An 18,478-nucleotide genomic window follows, 5' to 3' on the forward strand; every position below is an offset into this window, starting at 1 on the left:
TTATTTCTACAGAAAATTTTAGTTTTATTGAAAAGTTTGTCAAAATTCTATTTCTAATAAAAATGTTGTCAACATTTTATTTCTATAAAAAATTTTTGTCAAAATTGTATTTCTATAGAAAAATCTGTCAAAATTGTATTTCTATAGAAAATTTTTTGTCAAAATTTTATTTTCATAGAAAATTTTGTCAAAATTTTATTTTTATAGAAAATTTTGTCAAAATATTAGTTCTATAGAAATTTTTGCTAAAATTTTATTTCTATAAAAATTTCATCAAAACTTTATTTTTATAGAAAATTTTGTCAAAATTTTAGTTCAATAGAAAATTCTGTCAAAATTCTATTTCTGATGAAAAATTTGTCAAAATATTATTTCTATAGAAAATGTGGCAAAATTTTATTTCTATAGAAAATTTGGCAAAATTTTATTTCTGTATCAAAATTTGGCAACATTTTATTTCTAAAGCAAACTTTTATTACTATAGAAAAATTTTGCAACATATTTATTTCTATATGCAATTTTGTCAATATTTCTATAGAAAATTTTATCAAAATTACTATAGAAAAATTGTCAACATTTTATTTCTAAATACAAAATTGTTGTAATAATTTTAATTATATTACAAAATTTGGCAAAATTTTATTTCAATAGAAAATTTTGTCAAAATTTTATTTCTATAGAAAAATTTTCAACATTTTATTTCTAAAGACAAATTTTATTTCTATAGAAAATTTTGTCAAAATTTTATTTCTATAGAAAAATTTTCAACATTTTATTTCTAAAGACAAATTTTATTTCTATAGAAATTTTTGCCAAAATTTTATTTCTATAGAAAATTTTGTCAAAATTTTATATTTATAGCGAAATTTGCCAAAATTTTATTTCTATAGAAAATGCTTTTCAAAATTTTATTTCTGTTACAAAATTTGGCAACATGTTATTTCTATAGAAAATTTTGTCAAAAGTTTTTTTCTATTACAAAATTTTATTTCTCTAGCAAAAATTTATTCCTGTTGGAAAATTTTATTTCTATAAAATATTTTGCAAAATCTGCTAATACGTCAAGAATTCTACCAATTTACCAATCAGTAAAAAATCTACCATTTGTAGTAGACAAATGGCTACCAACCAATTGTGGCAACTGTTGTCATCATTGAAAAACTTGAACAAATCGCTATTCAAATTAGCACATTTTTTGATACCAATTTAAATCCAATATATAAAGGATTATATTGCCAACATTGTGGGAGCCACCGTGGTGCAATGGTTAGCCTTGCATACACAAAGTCGTGGGTTCGATTCCTGCTTCGACCGAACACCAAACAGTTTTTCAGCGGTGTATTATCCCACCTCAGTAACGCCGGTGACATTTCTGAGAGTTTCAAAGCTTCTCTAAGTGGTTTCACTACAATGTGGAACGCCGTTCGGACTCGGCTATAAAAAGGAGGTCCCTTGTCATTGAGCTTAACATGGAATCGGGCAGCACTCAGTGATAATGGAGAAGTTCACCAATGTGGTATCACAATGGACTGAATAGTGTAAGTGAGCCTGATACATCGGGCTGCCACCAAACCTAACCTAACCTATACCCTCAAAAAAATCGCTTCTGTAACATATACTCCAAACACATTTTGCTTCAAGCATATATATTTTCAGAATTGGTCCAAACAAAATATTGTTTGTATTGTTCAAACATATTATGTTTCACCTTAGGGCATACACTGGTAGTAAAAAATTTTAATGAAATTTTCTTTGAGGGTGTAGATCTAAAGTGTAACTCATTTGCACTGTAGGTAGTCTACAGTGCAAATGGTTGCACATGCACCGAAAAAATATTGTCGTTAGGCCAAGGATTGCCTGAATAAAAAAAAACTGAAAAAAAAACGAATAAATTAACCCTCTAATGCCCCATTTTTATGCCAGCGGCAGCAAGAAAATGAAACAAGAAAAATCTATACTGTAAAATCCATTATATTCTGCAATGTCTCTTTTAGAGTTTTAACTAAGTTTTATTTGTATTTTACCCATTTTTGTTGTATATTGGTGTGTTTTTCTAAAAGCTTCCCGTTTAAACGATGCCCGCCTAAAGGGCATTAGAAGGTTAAAATTTATTTCCTAGAATAAAGTACGGAAAACTCAATTTTAAAAGAAATTTGTGTCATAAAGGTATCCTTACTTGAATTTCGAAGATGCTTTTATTATTCGGCCGAAAAGAAAACGTGGTTTTAAAAATACAAAAGAAAGTGTGTGATGCGTTTATTGTGGTTGTGGAATAAGAGTTTCAATTAAAACAAGTATATACGGCCGTAAGTTCGGCCAGGCCGAAGCTTATGTACCCTCCACCATGGATTGCGTAGAAACTTCGAATTACTTGGGTAAATACGTATATAAATAATTAAGTTTGACAAAATTTTCTATAGAACATTTGACAACATTTTCTATAGAAGTAAAATTTGGACAACATTTTCTATAGAAATAAAATTTTGCTAGATTATTTTTGACTCGAATAGCAACCATGATTATAAAGCGACATGGACCAATTTTTGTGTGATTGGGGATCGGCTATATATAACTATAGAGCGATATGGACCAATTTTGGCATGGTTATTAGCGGCCATATACTAACACCACGTTGCAAATTTGAACCGGATCGGATGAATTTTGCTCCTCCAAGAGGCTACGGAGTTCAAATCTGGGGATCGGTTTATATGGGGGCTATATATAATTATGGACCGATATGAACCAATTTTTGCATGGTTGTTAGAGACCATATACTTATACCATGTACCAAATTTCAGCCGTATCGGATGAAATTTGCTTCTCTTTGAGGCTCAACAAGCCAAATCGGGGGATCGGTTTATATGGGGGCTATATATAATTATGGACCAATATGGACCAATTTTTACATGGTTGTTAGAGACCATATACTAACACCACGTACCAAATGTCAACCCGGATCGGATGAATTTTGCTCCTCTAAAAGGCTCCGGAGTTTAAATCTGGGGATCGGTTTATATGTGGGCTATATATAATTATGGACCGATATGGACCAATTTTTGCATGGTTGTTAGAGACCATATACTTATACCATGTACCAAATTTCAGCCGTATCGGATGAAATTTGCTTCTCTTTGAGGCTTCGCAAGCCAAATCTGGGGATCGGTTTATATGGGGGCTATATATAATTATGGACCGATGTGAACCAATTTTTGCAAGGATATTAAGGACCCTATACCAGTACTATGTGCCAAATTTCAGCCGGATCGGATGAAATTTGATTCTCTTTGAGGCTCAACAAGCCAAATCTGGGGATCGGTTTATATGGGGGCTATATATAATTATGGACCGATATGGACCAATTTTTGCATGAGTGTTAGAGACCATATACCAACACCATGTTCCAAATTTCAGCCGGATCGGATGAAATATGCTTCTCTTTTAGGCTCTGCAAGTCAAATTTGGGGGTCCGTTTATATGGGGGCTATACGAAAAAGTGGACCGATATGGCCCATTTGCAATTCCATCCGACCTACATCAATAACAACTACTTGTGCCAAGTTTCAAGTCGATAGCTTGTTTCGTTCGGAAGTTAGCGTGATTTTAACAGACGGACGGACGGACGGACATGCTCAGATCGACTCAGAATATCACCACGACCCAAAATATATATACTTTATGGGGTCTTAGAGCAATATTTCGATGTGTTACAAACGGAATGACAAAGTTAATATACCCCCCATCCTATGGTGGAGGGTATACAAATACAAAAACGAAATGCACTTTTTTAATGAATTTTCATTTGTTTACAAACCACTTTTTTATGGATTTTATGTTATATCAGTGTTGCACATGTTTTTTCGTTTTTCGAGATCTTTGAAGGGGGGTTTGGTAACATTGTGGTAACACCATAAAATATTGTACCATTTGTAGACAACACTTTTTTCCCAAACGACATCGCCATTGGGCCCATTTTTGTTCTTCGAATTAATAAAATAAATATTTTCACACAAAAATTTGGTCATTTGATTTAGTAATACTTTGCGTCAGCTACCCTGTCATTATATATTTTTCATTTCATTTCTGAACTCATAATAAATATTTGTAATCACGTTCATACCCATGTACAATACATATACATGCATTAGATCAAAAGCCAAAGTTTTTCCATTGTAATTATTTACCTAAAATATGACAAATTTTTTCATTTGGCTAGCAAGAAGGGAAAGTTATTTTTTTCGGTTCTCATCATGGAATGTTAAAGAAAATAATTATTACTGTAGTTTGTTTTTTTTCGGGAACCACCACGAGTTCACATATCATTTCCACATGTGGGTTGTCATGAAAGTGATGTGGGTTAATTAAATGCTCAGTGGATAGATATCTAACGAACAATCAAAGAAGTCCCAAGAAATTAGTCTAAAGTAATTATTTATTTTATGTATAATATATCCAGTAAAAAAAGCGTCGTCAAAAAGGAAGTGAAAATGTTCTTTTTCGATCCGGAAGTGGTGAAAAATTGGCGCAGAAGCGATGAATTTAACATGGTCTTGTCATAGGAAGGATGTCCAACAGCCGTTGTACTGAATTTCAATCACTTTTTAGGGTGTGATCTGAATTCAGTGTTTTAGATGTGAATTAAAAAAATTGTGTGATGTTTTCCTAAATAAATAATTTTTAAAATTGTTTTTTAAGATTTTCAATGCTCTCTAACGCTTGTCTGAAACGTTTGACTTCAAATATTTTCAGAAATTCGCAATTTTTCTAGAATGGATTTAGCATTTTTATCGATAAAATATTAATAATTTTTTCCATTTTATTAATTCTTACTCTGTTTTTAATTTATTTGACACAAAACAAGTATATATGGCCGTAAGTTCGACCTGGCCGAATCTTAACAAGTTGGCTGATAAGTCCCCGGTCTAACAAAGAAAAACACATTTTTTTTTCAAAATTCGTTTTTATTATTCAACATAGTTTCCTTCAAGAGCGATACATCGAATATAACGATCTTCCAATTTTTTGATACCATTTTGGTAGTACACCTTCGGTTTTTCTTCAAAATAGGCATCAGTTTCGGCGATCACCTCTTCATTGCAGCCAAATTATTTCCCTGCGAGCATCCTTTTGAGGTCTGAGAACAAGAAAAAGTCGCTGGGGCCAGATCTGGAGAATACTGTGTGTGGGGAAGCAATACGAAGCCCAACTCATGAATTTTTGCCATCGTTCTCAATGACTTGTGGCACGGTGCGTTGTCTTGATGGAACAACACTTTTTTTCTTCTTCATATGGGGCCGTTTTGCTGCGATTTCGACCTTCAAATGCGCCATATAATAGTCACTATTGCTGGTTTTTCCCTTCTCAAGATAATCGATAAAAATTATTCCATGCGCATCCCAAAAAACACTGGCCATTACATTGCCAGCGGACTTTTGAGTCTTTCCACGCTTCGGAAACGGTTCACCGGTCGCTGTCCACTCAGACGACTGTCGATTGGACTCAGGAGTGTAGTGATGGAGCCTAGTTTCATCCATTGTCACATATCGACGGAAAAATTCGGGTGTATTACGAGTTAACAGCTGCAGACACCGCTCAGAATCATCAACACGTTGTTGTTTTTGGTCAAATGCGAGCTCGCGAGGCACCCATTTTGCACAGAGCTTCCGCATATCCAAATATTGATGATATGAGCAACACGTTCCTTTGATATCTTTAAGGCCTCTGCTATCTCGATCAACTTCATTTTACGGTCATTCAAAATCATTTTGTGGATTTTTTTTAATGTTTTCGTCGGTAACCACCTCTTTCGGGCGTCCACTGCGTTCACCTTCCTCCGTGCTCATTTCACCACTCTTGAATTTTGCATACCAATCAATTATTGTTGATTGCCCTGGAGCAGTGTCCGGAAACTCATTATCAAGCCAAGTTTATGCCTCCGCCGTATTTTTTCCCTTCAGAAAACATTATTTTATCAAAACACGAAATTCCTTTTTTCCATTTTTTTTACAATGCCGATGACAATCTTAAAACTTCTTAACACCGTCTTCTCAATTGTAAGTTAGTCCATACGGGGTATATATTAAACCAAAAAAGGCCTATTAAATACGTATATAATTCAGTTTGACAAAATTTTCTATAGAAATAAAATTTTAACTAAATTTTCTATAGAAATAAAATTTTGACAAAATTTTCTAAAGCAATAAAATTTCGACAACATTTTCTATAAAAATAAAATTTTGACGAAATTTTGTATAGTAATAAAATTTTGACAAAATTTTCTGTAGAAATTTTGGTAGATTATTTTTGGGGATCGGTTAAATATAACTATAGACCGATATGGACCAATTTTGTCATGGTTGTTAGTGGCCATATATTAGCGCAATGTACCAAATTTCACCACGGAACAAATTTCTACAGGATCCGATGAATTTTGCTCCTCCAAGAGGTCAAATCTGGGGATCGGTTTATATGGTGGCTATATATAATTATGGACTGATATGGAGCAATTTCTGCATGGTTGTTAGAGACCATATACTAACACCATGTACAAAATTTCACCCGGATCTCTTACAGGCTCCGCAAGCCAAATCTGCGGATCGGTTTATATGGGGGCTATATATAATTATGGACCGATGTGGGCCAATTTTTGCATGGTTGTTAGAGACCATATACTAACACCATGTACCAAATTTTGCTCCTCTAAGAGGCTCCGCAAGCCAAATCTGACCGTCGGTTTATATGGGAGCTATACGTAAAAGTGGTCCGATATGGCCCATTTGCAATACCTCCTACCTACATCACTAACAACTACACAGAAAAACATTTCAAGAAATTTTTCCAATTTTAAATTGAGTTTTAAAAAATATTCAATTAAAAATTTAATTGATTCAACAAAATTTTTAATTGAAACAAAAATCAATCACAAAAATTAATAGTATCAATTAATTTTTTAATAGACCTCCAATTAATTTTTATACCCTCCACCATATGATGGGGGTATATTAACTTTGTCATTCCGTTTGTAACACATCGAAATATTGCTCTAAGACCCCATAAAGTATATATATTCTGGGTAGTGGTGAAATTCTGAGTCGATCTGAGCATGTCCATCCGTCCGTCCGTCCGTCTGTTGAAATCACGCTAACTTCCGAACGAAACAAGCTATCGACTTGAAACTTGGCACAAGTAGTTGTTATTGATGTTGGTCGGACGGTATTGAAAATGGGCCATATCGGTCCACTTTTATGTATAGCCCCCATATAAACGGACCCCCAAATTTGGCTTGCGATTGCTCTAAGAGAAGCAAATTTCATCCAATCCGGCTGAAATTTGGTACATGGTGTTGGTATATGTTCTCTAATGACCATGCCAAAATTGGTCCATATCGGTCCATAATTATATATAGCCCCCATATAAGCCGATCCCCAGATTTGACCTCCAGAGCCTCTTAGAGGAGCAAAATTCATCCGATCCGGTTGAAATTTGGAATATGGTGTTAGAATGTAGTCTCCAACAAACACGCAAGAATTGGTACATATCGGTCCATAATTATATATAGCCCCCATATAAACCGTTCCCCAGATTTGATCTCCGGAGCCTCTTAGAGGAGCAAAATTCATCCGATCCGGTTGAAATTTGCAACGTGGTGTTAGTATAAGGCCGCTAATTACCATGCCAAAATTGGTCCATATCGGTCTATAGTTATATATAGGCGATCCCCAATCACACAAAAATTGGTCCTTATCGGTTCATAATCATGGTTGCCACTCGAACCAAAAATAATTTACCAAAATTTTATTTTTATAGAAAACAGTGTCAAAATGTTATATCTATAGAAAATTTTGTCAAAATTTTATTTCTGTACAAAATTTTGTCAAAATTTTATTTCTATAGAAAATTTTGTCAGAATTTTATTTCTATAGAAAATTTTTTCCAAATTTTATTTCTATAGAAAATTTTTTCCAAATTTTACTTCTATAAAAAATGTTGTCAAAATTTTATTTTGTCAAAATTTTATTTCTATAGAAACTTTAAACTTAATTACATACGTATTTAATCGGCCTTTTTTAGTTTAATATATACCACGTATGGACTAGGTGGTATATATTACGGTGTTAGGAAGTTTTAAGATACCTTGCCATCGGGAAGTGTTACCACAACCCAAGTAATTCGATTGTGGATGACAGTCTTCAGTAGAAGTTTCTACGCAATCCATTGTGGAGGGTATATAAGCTTCGGCCTGGCCGAACTTACGGCCGTATATACATACTTGTTTTTAACTATCATTTCTGTGATTGAAGACATTTCAATTTAAAAATTAATTGGATTAATTAATTTCGTTATTGAAACAATCTATCGACCAAGTTTCAAGTCGATTGATTGTTTCGTTCGTGATTTCAACAGACGGACGGACGGACGGACATGCTTAGATCGACTCAGAATTTCACCACGACCCAGAATATATATACTTTATGGGGTCTTAGAGCAATTTTTCGATGTGTTACAAACGGAATGACAAAGTTAATATAACCCCATCCTAAGGGGGAGGGTATAAAAGGTTAAAATTACCCATTGAAAATATGAAAGAGCAAGTTATATAAAATTGAATTAAAAGAACTTCCTGTGTAGTTTAAAAAGCAAAACCTCTGTGAAAGGACATTTTCGGAAATGCTTTTCAAGTTGTGCTTCCAAATTTGTTTGCTGGGATAGGTAAGTGTTTTGTCATCCATTAGTATGGGGTTGGTCGAAGGAAAGTAACACTCCGCGGATACTCCCTAAAAGAACGTGGTAAAGGCAATCGTTGTGGCCTTATATGTTTGTTTTCATTTCAATATTATTATAATTTTTTCTTAATACTTCACCATTAGAAAATTGCATCTGAATTAAAGTTTAGTACAGCGATAACAATTTCTCTGTTAAATTTCACTATACCTGCATAAAATTAATTGAATTACGAATTTGGCTTATAATAGCGCGTACTAGTGGCTTATAAACGCACGCTCATCATCACCATCATAACCGCCTCCATTCCGTTCATTCATTATGAATTCATATTTAACCCCACATGAAATTTGATCACATCGAGCAAAAGCCAATGCCCGACTAGATGGCAAAACTTACCTTGTTTGGTAGGGAATTACTGCAAAAATATTTGCTAGCGATTATTTTCACTTTTTGTGTCTTATGAATAGAAATTGCATTTTTATCTTTAAATGACTCATTTGAAAGTAGAACAAACCCTCCAATTGCATTAAATTAATAATGAAGTAAGCAACAAATTTAATTTTTAAAGAAATATATACACACATATTTCTTTAAAAATTGTCGGCATATATTTACCAAAGTCTTTTGGTAGTAACTTTTGGAAGATCTGTAAAATGTCGAAAGGCACGGAAGATATTTGCATATTTGTTTCGGTATATCGACGAAAGGTAAAAATTCCTGATCATCACGTCATCACGCAAGAAGAAATTTCGCCACCAATTGTGTGTGAGTCTCTGATGAAAATGTCGTAGTCTTTTTATACCCTCCACCATAGGATGTACCCATAAGCGTAGGAAGGCCTCCGGGGAGGGGGCTTAGACCCCCCAGAAAAATTTTAGCCCCCCCCAGAATTTGAAAACCTATTTACGATTTTACATTTTTATAAAAATTAAACAAGTATATACTCGTACAACGCACAAAGTTCCACTAAAGACTTTCATGCACAATCGAATTATTTGGGTTGTGGTAGAAGTCTGATATTTATGAAATAAAGCTGTGGTTGAACTTATGATTTAGTTGAATAAATAATAGTAATTGATGTTTAAACTATTCTTTCATAAATTAATATCTTAATAATGCTGCAAAAAAGCGTCACCAAAAAAGAAGTGAAAATGTTCTTTTTGGGTCTGGAAGTGGTACAAAATTGGCGGAGAAGCGATGAATGTAATATGAACTTGTCATAGAACGAATGTCCACCGTTTCAACAGCCGTTGCAATGAATTTTCATCACTTCTTAAGGTGTGAACCGAATTCAGTGTTTTGAATGTGAATTAAAAATTGTGTAATATTTTCCCAAGTAAATAATTTTTATACTTTTTTATGATGTTTAATGCATTCTAACGCTTGTTTGAAAATTTGAATAATTTGTACCATTTTATTTATTCTTACTCTTTTTTTAAACTATTTGAAAAAAGGAAACAAAAAATTACGCATTAAAATATAAAAAAAAAATAAAGTAAAAAACTTCCTGTGTAGTTAAAATAGTTAACTTCTTTGTGAGGACATTTTTGGAAGTGCTTTTAAAGTTGTGCCTTTAGAACAACTCCCAATTTTTTGCTGCGAAAAGTGTGGAACTACCCTACGGGAAATGGATCAACCACAGAACTGGTACAGGACTAGTACGTGGTGTGTATGGACCAGTCCCATTTCTGGTCAAAACGTATGGAAGGGACCGTCCACTTTAACATGGGTTTGTCATTGACGGAGTAAACTTACATTTTAGGACGCGTCATGGACTCATCCCAAAGGAGACGTCCTGGGACAATTTAGCAGGAGCAACCCATAAACAGGTCCTCAGGAACCAGTCTCGGACAAACTCTTAGAAATCTCTTTCAATTTGGGCTCCTAATCGAACCCGAAATAAAAAATATACTTTTGAAATATGTCGAACAAAAGGTTATTCTGATAATTTTATTTCACTAAATGTGAAAATTGCAACTAACTGGAGCAAAGGTACCAGTTCTGTGATAGGTCCGTCAGTGGAAATTTGCACCAATTTCCCGTAGGGTACTTTTAGTTGCTTTATTATAAATTGATTGTCGAGTTATTTTGATGTCTATTTTTTTATTCAATTTTATGAAATAAAACATTAGATGAACCTATAAGTTCAGTCTATAAAGTTTTAGCTAGGGGGGCTATAGCCCCCCCCCCCCTAGGAAAATTGTCTAGCTACGCTAATGGATGTACCCCCACTTTATCATTACATTTGTAACACATAGAAATATTTCTTTAAAACCCCATAGAGTATATATATTCTGGGTCGTGATGAAATTCTGAGTCGATCTAGCCACGTCCATCCGTCTGTTGAAATCACGATGACTTCCGAACGAAATAAGGTATCGAATGTAACTTGGCACAAGTGGTTGTTATTGATGTAGGTCGGATGGTATTGCAATGGGCCATATCGGACCACTTTTACGCATAGCCCCCATATAAACCGATACCCAGATTTGACTTCCGGAGCCTCTTGGAGGAGGAAAATTCATCCGATCTGGTTGAAATTTGGTACGGGGTGTTAGTATATGGTCTCTAATAACTATGCGAAAATTGGTCCATATCGGTCCATAATTATATATATCCCCCATATAAACCGATCTCCAGATTTGACGTCCGGAGCCTCTTTGAGGTGCAAAATTCATCCGATTCGGTTGAAATTTGGTACATTGTGTTTGTATATGGCAGCTAACAACCATGCCAAACTTGGTCCATTCAATATATAGTTATATATTGCCCCCATATAAACCGATCCCTAATCACATAATTTAATTGATACAACTTAATTGATCAATAAAAAAGTGAAGGATTTTTATACCCTGCGCCACACTGTGGAACAGGGTATTATAAGTTAGTGCATATGTTTGCAACACCCAGAAGGAGACGAGATAGACACATGGTGTCTTTGGCAAAAATGCTCAGGGTGGGGTCCTGCGTCGATATAGCCATGCCCGTCTGTCCGTGAACACATTTTTGTAATCAAAGTCTAGGTCTCAGTTTTAGTCCAATCGACTTCAAATTTGGCACAAGTATGTGTCTTGGCTCCGAATAGAACCCTATTGATTTTGGAAGAAATCGGTTTAGATTTAGATATAGCTCCCACATATATATTTTTCGCCCGATATGGATTTATATGGCCCCAGAAGCCAGAGTTTTATTTGGTTGAAATCGGTTCAGATTTAGATATAGCTCCCATATATAGCTTTCGCCCGATTTACACTCATATGACCACAGAGGCCAATTTTTTGCTCCGATTTAGTTGAAATTTTACGCAGGGATTAGAATTAGCATTGTAGCTATGCATGCCAAATTTGATTGAAATCGGTTCAGATTTAGATGTAGCTCCAATATATATGTTTTTCTGATTTCGACAAAAATGGTCAAAATACCAACATTTTCCTTGTAATATCGCCACTGCTTAGTCGAAAAGTTGTAAAAATGACTCTAATTTTCCTAAACTTCTAATACGTATATGTTATATCGAGCAATAAATCATAAATAAACTTTTGCGAAGTTTCCTTAAAATTGATTCAGATTTAAATGTTTCCCATATTTTTTACTAACATTGTGTTCCACCCTAGATTTTGTAGAAGTCTATCAAATTCTGTCCAGATCGAGTGATATTTAAATGTATGTAGTTGGGACAAACCTTTATATATAGCCCCCAACACATCGACGGATGTGATATGGTATCGAAAATTTAGATCTACAAAGTGGTGCATGGTATAATATAGTCGGCCCCGCCCGACTTTAGACTTTACTTACTTGTTAGTTCATACAAAAATCTGAGTCGATCTAAGCATGTCCGTCCGTCTGTTGAAATCACGCTAACTTCCGAATGAAACAAGCTATCGACTTGAAACTTGACACAAGTAGTTGTTATTGATGTAAGTCAGATGGTATTGTAAATGGGCCATATCGAACCACTTTTACGTATAGCCCCCATATAAACGCACCCCCAGATTTGGCTTACGGAGCCTCTTAGACTAACACATGGTGTTAGTATATAGTCTCTAACAACCATGCAAAAATTGGTCTACATCGGTCCGTAATTATATATAGCCCCCATGTAAACCGATCCCCAGATTTGGCCTCCGAACACGGTTGCCATTCGAACCAAAAATAATCTTCCAAAATATTGAGAAAATTCTACCAAAAAAACTACCAAACAAAAAAATTTTTATAGAAAATGTAGTCAAAATGTTATTTCTATAGAAAATTTTGGCCAAATTTAATTTCTATAGAAAATTTTGGCGAAATTTTATTTCTGTAGAAAATTTTGTCAAAATTTTATTTCTGTAAAAAATGTTGTCAACATTTTAGTTATATAGAAAATTTTTCCATCATTTTATTTCTATAGAAAATTTTGTTAAAATTTTATTTCTGTAGAAAATTCTGCCAACATTTTATTTCTATATAAAATTTTGTCAAAATTTTATTTCTGTAGAAAATTTTGTCAACATTTTAGTTCTATAGAAAATTTTGCCATAATTTTATTTCTATAGAAAACTTTTAGAGAGGGATATTATGCAAAATCTACATAAAACATCAAGAATTCTACCAATCTACCAAACGGTAAAAAATCTGCCAGTTTTGGTAGAATTTTACCATCTGTGGTAACCATGCCTCCGAAACATCTTGGAGGAGAAAAATTCATTCGATTCGGTTGAAATTTGGTACATTGTGCTAGTATGGACCATACATATAGTTACATATAGCCCTTAGGTAAACCGATCCCCAATCAAACAAAATTTTGTCTATATCGGTTCATAAGTATATAGCCCCCATATTTCAATTCTGGCTCTCTAATTACCACGCAAAAGTTCATATTGGTTCGTAATTATTTGTAGACTTTTGCTATATATACCGGTCAAGAACTGAATTATATTCGTATTTTAGTTTTTTGTCTAATACTCGTACAACTAACGTACTCAAAAATTTATTATAATAAATGAAACATTCTCCAAAAATAGTAATTACAGGAACTTAAATAAAGTTAAATTAGTTTTAGTGAAATAGAGGGTTCACTTTTGTTGTGTGTGTAAGTTAATGTAAAGATTTTTTTAAGTCAAAAAATTTCTTCTTCACTTCAAGAAAAATTTGTCTGAAAGTAAGAAGCCATATCAATGGAGGGACGCAAATATCAAAGATTTGTGTTCTAAATTTTATAAAAAACAACAAGTATATACGGCCGTAAATTCGGCCTAGCCGAATCTTATGTACCCTCCACCAAGGCTTGTGTAGAAACTTCTACGAAAGACTGTCATCCACAATCGAATTACTTGGGTTTGGTACACTCAAAAAAAGTGAACTCTTTATTTCACTAAAGCTAATTTAACTTTATTTTAGTTCATGGAATTATTATGTTTGGACAAAGTTTCATTTACTCTAATAATTTTTTGCGTACGTTAGTTAAATGAACTAACAAACGGGAAAAAATTATTCTCAAATTAAACAACAAGATTTACTAAATTCGCGCTTCCCACAAAATAGTTCATTATTTCTTTAAATTTGTAAATTTTACCAAAAATGCGTTCATCATAACCTTCGTATGTCACTAAAGACATTCTTGCATTTTTTAACTCCAAGTTTTTCCTTCAAACTACAAAATTTTCTTTGACAAGTGAAAAAAATTAATTATGCCTAATAAATTTTCTTGCATTTGTCGAAAAATATTTACTTATTTTTGTGATATCGGCGACATGTTAGCGTTTGTAATACTGTTTAGTTAAAATTTTCTAAAAATATTCAAAATTTTCTAAAACTAACCAAAAATTTTCTTCCTGGTGGGTTCACTGTTTTTTCAGTGTATCTTAAAACTTCTTAACATCGCTTTCTAAATTGTGAGTTAGTCCATACGTGGTATATATTAGACAAAAAAGTTATGTATAGGTAAGTCTACAAATAATTACGAATCGATATGGACTTTTTGCACGATACGTAGAGAGCCAGAAATGAAATATGGGGTCGCTTATATGGGAACTATATACAATTATGAACTTGATATGGACCAATTTTTGTGTGATTGGGGATCGATTTATCTGAGGCCTACATATAACTATAGACCGATATGGACCTACTTAGGCATGGTTGTAACTGACTCAGATGAAATGTGCTCCTCTAAGATGCTCCAAAACCTCTGGATCGGTTTATATGGGCGCTATATATGATTATGGACTGATATGGACCACTTTTGGCATGGTTGTTAAATATCATATACTACCACCACGTACCAAATTTCAACCAGATCGGATGAATTTTGCTTCTCCAAAAGGCACCGGAGGTCAAATCTGGGGATCGGTTTATATGGGGGCTATATATAATTATGTACTGATATGAACCAATTCCTGCATGGTTGTTGGATACCATATACTAACATCACGTATCACATTTCAACCGAATCGGATGAATTTTGCTCTTCCAAGAGGCTCCGGAGGTCAAATCTGGTGATCGGTTTATATGGGGGCTGTATATAATTATGGACCGATATGGACCAATTTTTGCATGGTCATTAGAGACCATATACTAACACCACGTACCAAATTTCAACCGGATCGGATGAAATTTGCTTCTCTTAGAGGCCTCGCAAGCCAAATCGGGGGATCGGTTTATATGGGGGCTATATATAATTATGGACCGATGTGGACCAATTTTTGCATGGTTGTTAAAGACCATCTACTAACACCATGTACCAAATTTCAGCCGAATCGGATGAAATTTGCTTCTCTTAGAGGCCTCGCAAGTCAAATCGGGGGATCGGTTTATATGGGGGCTATATAAAATTATGGACCGATGTGTACCAATTTTTGCATGGTTGTTAGAGACTATATACTAACACCATGTACCAAATTTCAGACGGATCGGATGAAATTTGCTTCTCTTAGAGGCCTCGCAAGCCAAATCGGGGGATCGGTTTATATGGGGGCTATATATAATTATGGACCGATGTGTACCAATTTTTGCACGGTTGTTAGAGACCATATACTTACACCATGTACCAAATTTCAGCAGGATCGGATGATATTTGCTTCTCTTAGAGCAATCGCAAGCCAAATTTGGGGGTCCGTTTATATGGGGGCTATACGTAAAAGTGGACCGATATGGCCCATTTTAAATACCGTCCGACCTACATCAATAACAACTACTTGTGCCAAGTTTCAAGTCGATAGCTTGTTTCGTTCGGAAGTTAGCGTGATTTCAACAGACGGACGGACAGACGGACGGACATGCTCAGATCGACTCAGAATTTCACCACGACCCAGAATATATATACTTTATGGGGTCTTAGAGCAATATTTCGATGTGTTACAAACGGAATGACAAAGTTAATATACCCCCCATCCTATGGTGGAGGGTATAAAAAAGATTTTGAATCTTTCATTTAAACTATAACCTTTTAATTAAGATATCTTATTGTGCATAGAAAAAATTTTCACGAAAATTTTTCCAATTAAAGTCTTAATTGAGTTTTAAAAAATATTCAATTAAAAACTTAATTTTGGTTATTTTTAGATCTGTTCTAAAATGGGCTTTCAAGGTCTCTCAATATGCGAACAAAAAGACTTTATTTTTTTTTTAATAAAAAGACTTTGTTTTTATTTGCATATTGAGAAACCTTGAAAGCCCATTTTAGAGCAGATCTAAAAATAACCAAAAATAAAGAATAAGAAGGTCGTACAAAAAATTTAATTGATTCAACAAATTTTTTAATTGAAACAAAAATCAATCACAAAAATTGATAATATCAATTAATTGTTTAATTGGATCAATTAAGTTTTTAATTGATACTATCATTTCAGTGATTGAAGAAATTTCAATTAAAAAATCAATTGGATCAATTAATTTCGTAATTGAATCAGAAAAAATGTTTTTTGTGTGTGAATCAATTAATTTCTTTTAACGTTTTGTAATGTCCTTACTCTAAAATTTAGCTTGCATAATCCTTCATATAAAGTTTATATTTTTTTCAGTGTATAAAATATTCTATTAACGATACCAAATAATTCTTTCGGAAAATTGAATTTTTTATCATTCCTCATATGAAACACTCTTTTTCATTAATTACACGTAAATAATGTCGTTTGATAGTTGTATATACTCGTAAGTGTGTGAAGTCAACATCATAACAGCACATCGAGAAATATACGCATCACCATTTCACATTCACATGTCATAAGAGCAATTTATCAAATTTCTTCTTTATTGTTCACCTTCACTATAAAACAGAGATTTCTGTTTATGTACCTTCAAGAACATGACTATCGTAGTTAGAGTTCACCACGGGAGTTGATGCAAGCGTTTGTTTTCATAGTTAGTAACGCTCTTTTGGATATATTTCCAAGTTGGCGCTTCTTTTTTTCTGTTGATAATTATGATTACGTTTAAATGAAATCACACACAACGCTCATATTCATTCATAATAATGAATTTATTATTTTTGCGTCGCAACGCAAAGTTGGTTGGTTTGTTTTGTACTTTAGTTTTTATTATTTCCACGTACTTTTCTTTTTCATTTCACTTGAAAATTTTTAAGTTGGTTGCACATCTTTTCTATTTACCCGCTAGCATCAATATTTTGATTGTGACTATTTTAATTATTTATTTATTATTATTTTTTTTTTTGAAATGCGTTTTTCACTAGCAAATTAATGGTGATAATGCTTTCGTTGTTGATATAGCCATTGTGGGGTGGCTTTGCTTATGGTGATGTTTAGACACTCGTCGAATGGTTTGGTTTGTTTGCTTTGAAGGCTTTCACGAAACTGGAAGTTTTTCTTTAGCTCTTCAGTTGTTTTATTTGAAAATATCATTTACAGTGTAAACTTAGTGAGCATAACCGGGTATTATTCTGCTTTCTGGTTTTCCATGATTCTAGCCCCACTTAGTTACCGCTTTTTACATGTTTTGCGATTGTATCTTTGCAATTCTGGTGAAAGAGAGCTGAAACGAGGATGTCAATGACAAATGTGGTTGATTTATACACGCAAAAAAAAATTAAATGTTTGGTAAACGGGTGTAGCAAAAGTTATGGAAATTTCGTTTGAGGTACAAAGTGTACAAATGCTTTGAAGAAAAATAATTTAACTGTTTATACCCTGCGCCACACTGTGGAACAGGGTATTACAGGGCATATGTTTGCAACACCAAGAAGGAGACGAGATAGACACAGGGTGTCTTTGGCAAAAATGCTCAAGGTGGGCTCCTAAGTCGATATAGCCACATCCGTCTGTCCGTGAAAACATTTTTGTTATCAAAGTCTAAGTTGCAGTTTTAGTCCAATCGACTTCAAATTTGGCACAAGTAAAGGGTGATTCTTTTGAGGTTAAGATTTTCATGCATTAGTATTTGACAGATCACGTGGGATTTCAGACATGGTGTCAAAGAGAAAGATGCTCAGTATGCTTTGACATTTCATCATGAATAGACTTACTAACGAGCAACGCTTGCAAATCATTGAATTTTATTACCAAAATCAGTGGCAGAAAATCCGCTTTTTTATCGACAAATTTTGTTCAGAGATGAGGCTCATTTCTGGTTGAATGGCTACGTAAATAAGCAAAATTGCCGCATTTGGAGTGAAGAGCAACCAGAAGCCGTTCAAGAACTGCCCATGCATCCCGAAAAATGCACTGTTTGGTGTGGTTTGTACGCTGGTGGAATCATTGGACCGTATTTTTTCAAAGATGCTGTTGGACGCAACGTTACGGTGAATGGCGATCGCTAT

At 33.9% G+C, this 18,478-nt stretch overlaps 1 protein-coding gene across 1 annotated transcript in view; it reads right to left on the reverse strand.

Moving 5' to 3' along the window:
• Positions 1-17,498, reverse strand: part of Osi17 (DUF1676 domain-containing protein Osi17) — a 121,750-nt gene extending 104,252 nt beyond the window's left edge. Inside the window, exon 1 of the mRNA XM_075292545.1 lies at positions 16,999-17,498. The gene's annotated coding sequence lies outside the window, so the exon portion shown is untranslated. The remainder of the gene's footprint in view (positions 1-16,998) is intronic.
• Between the last annotated feature and the right edge of the window lie 980 nt (positions 17,499-18,478).

The sequence above is a fragment of the Haematobia irritans genome, chromosome 1 (genome assembly GCF_050003625.1).
Source record: "Haematobia irritans isolate KBUSLIRL chromosome 1, ASM5000362v1, whole genome shotgun sequence".
Classification (NCBI taxonomy): domain Eukaryota; kingdom Metazoa; phylum Arthropoda; class Insecta; order Diptera; family Muscidae; genus Haematobia; species Haematobia irritans.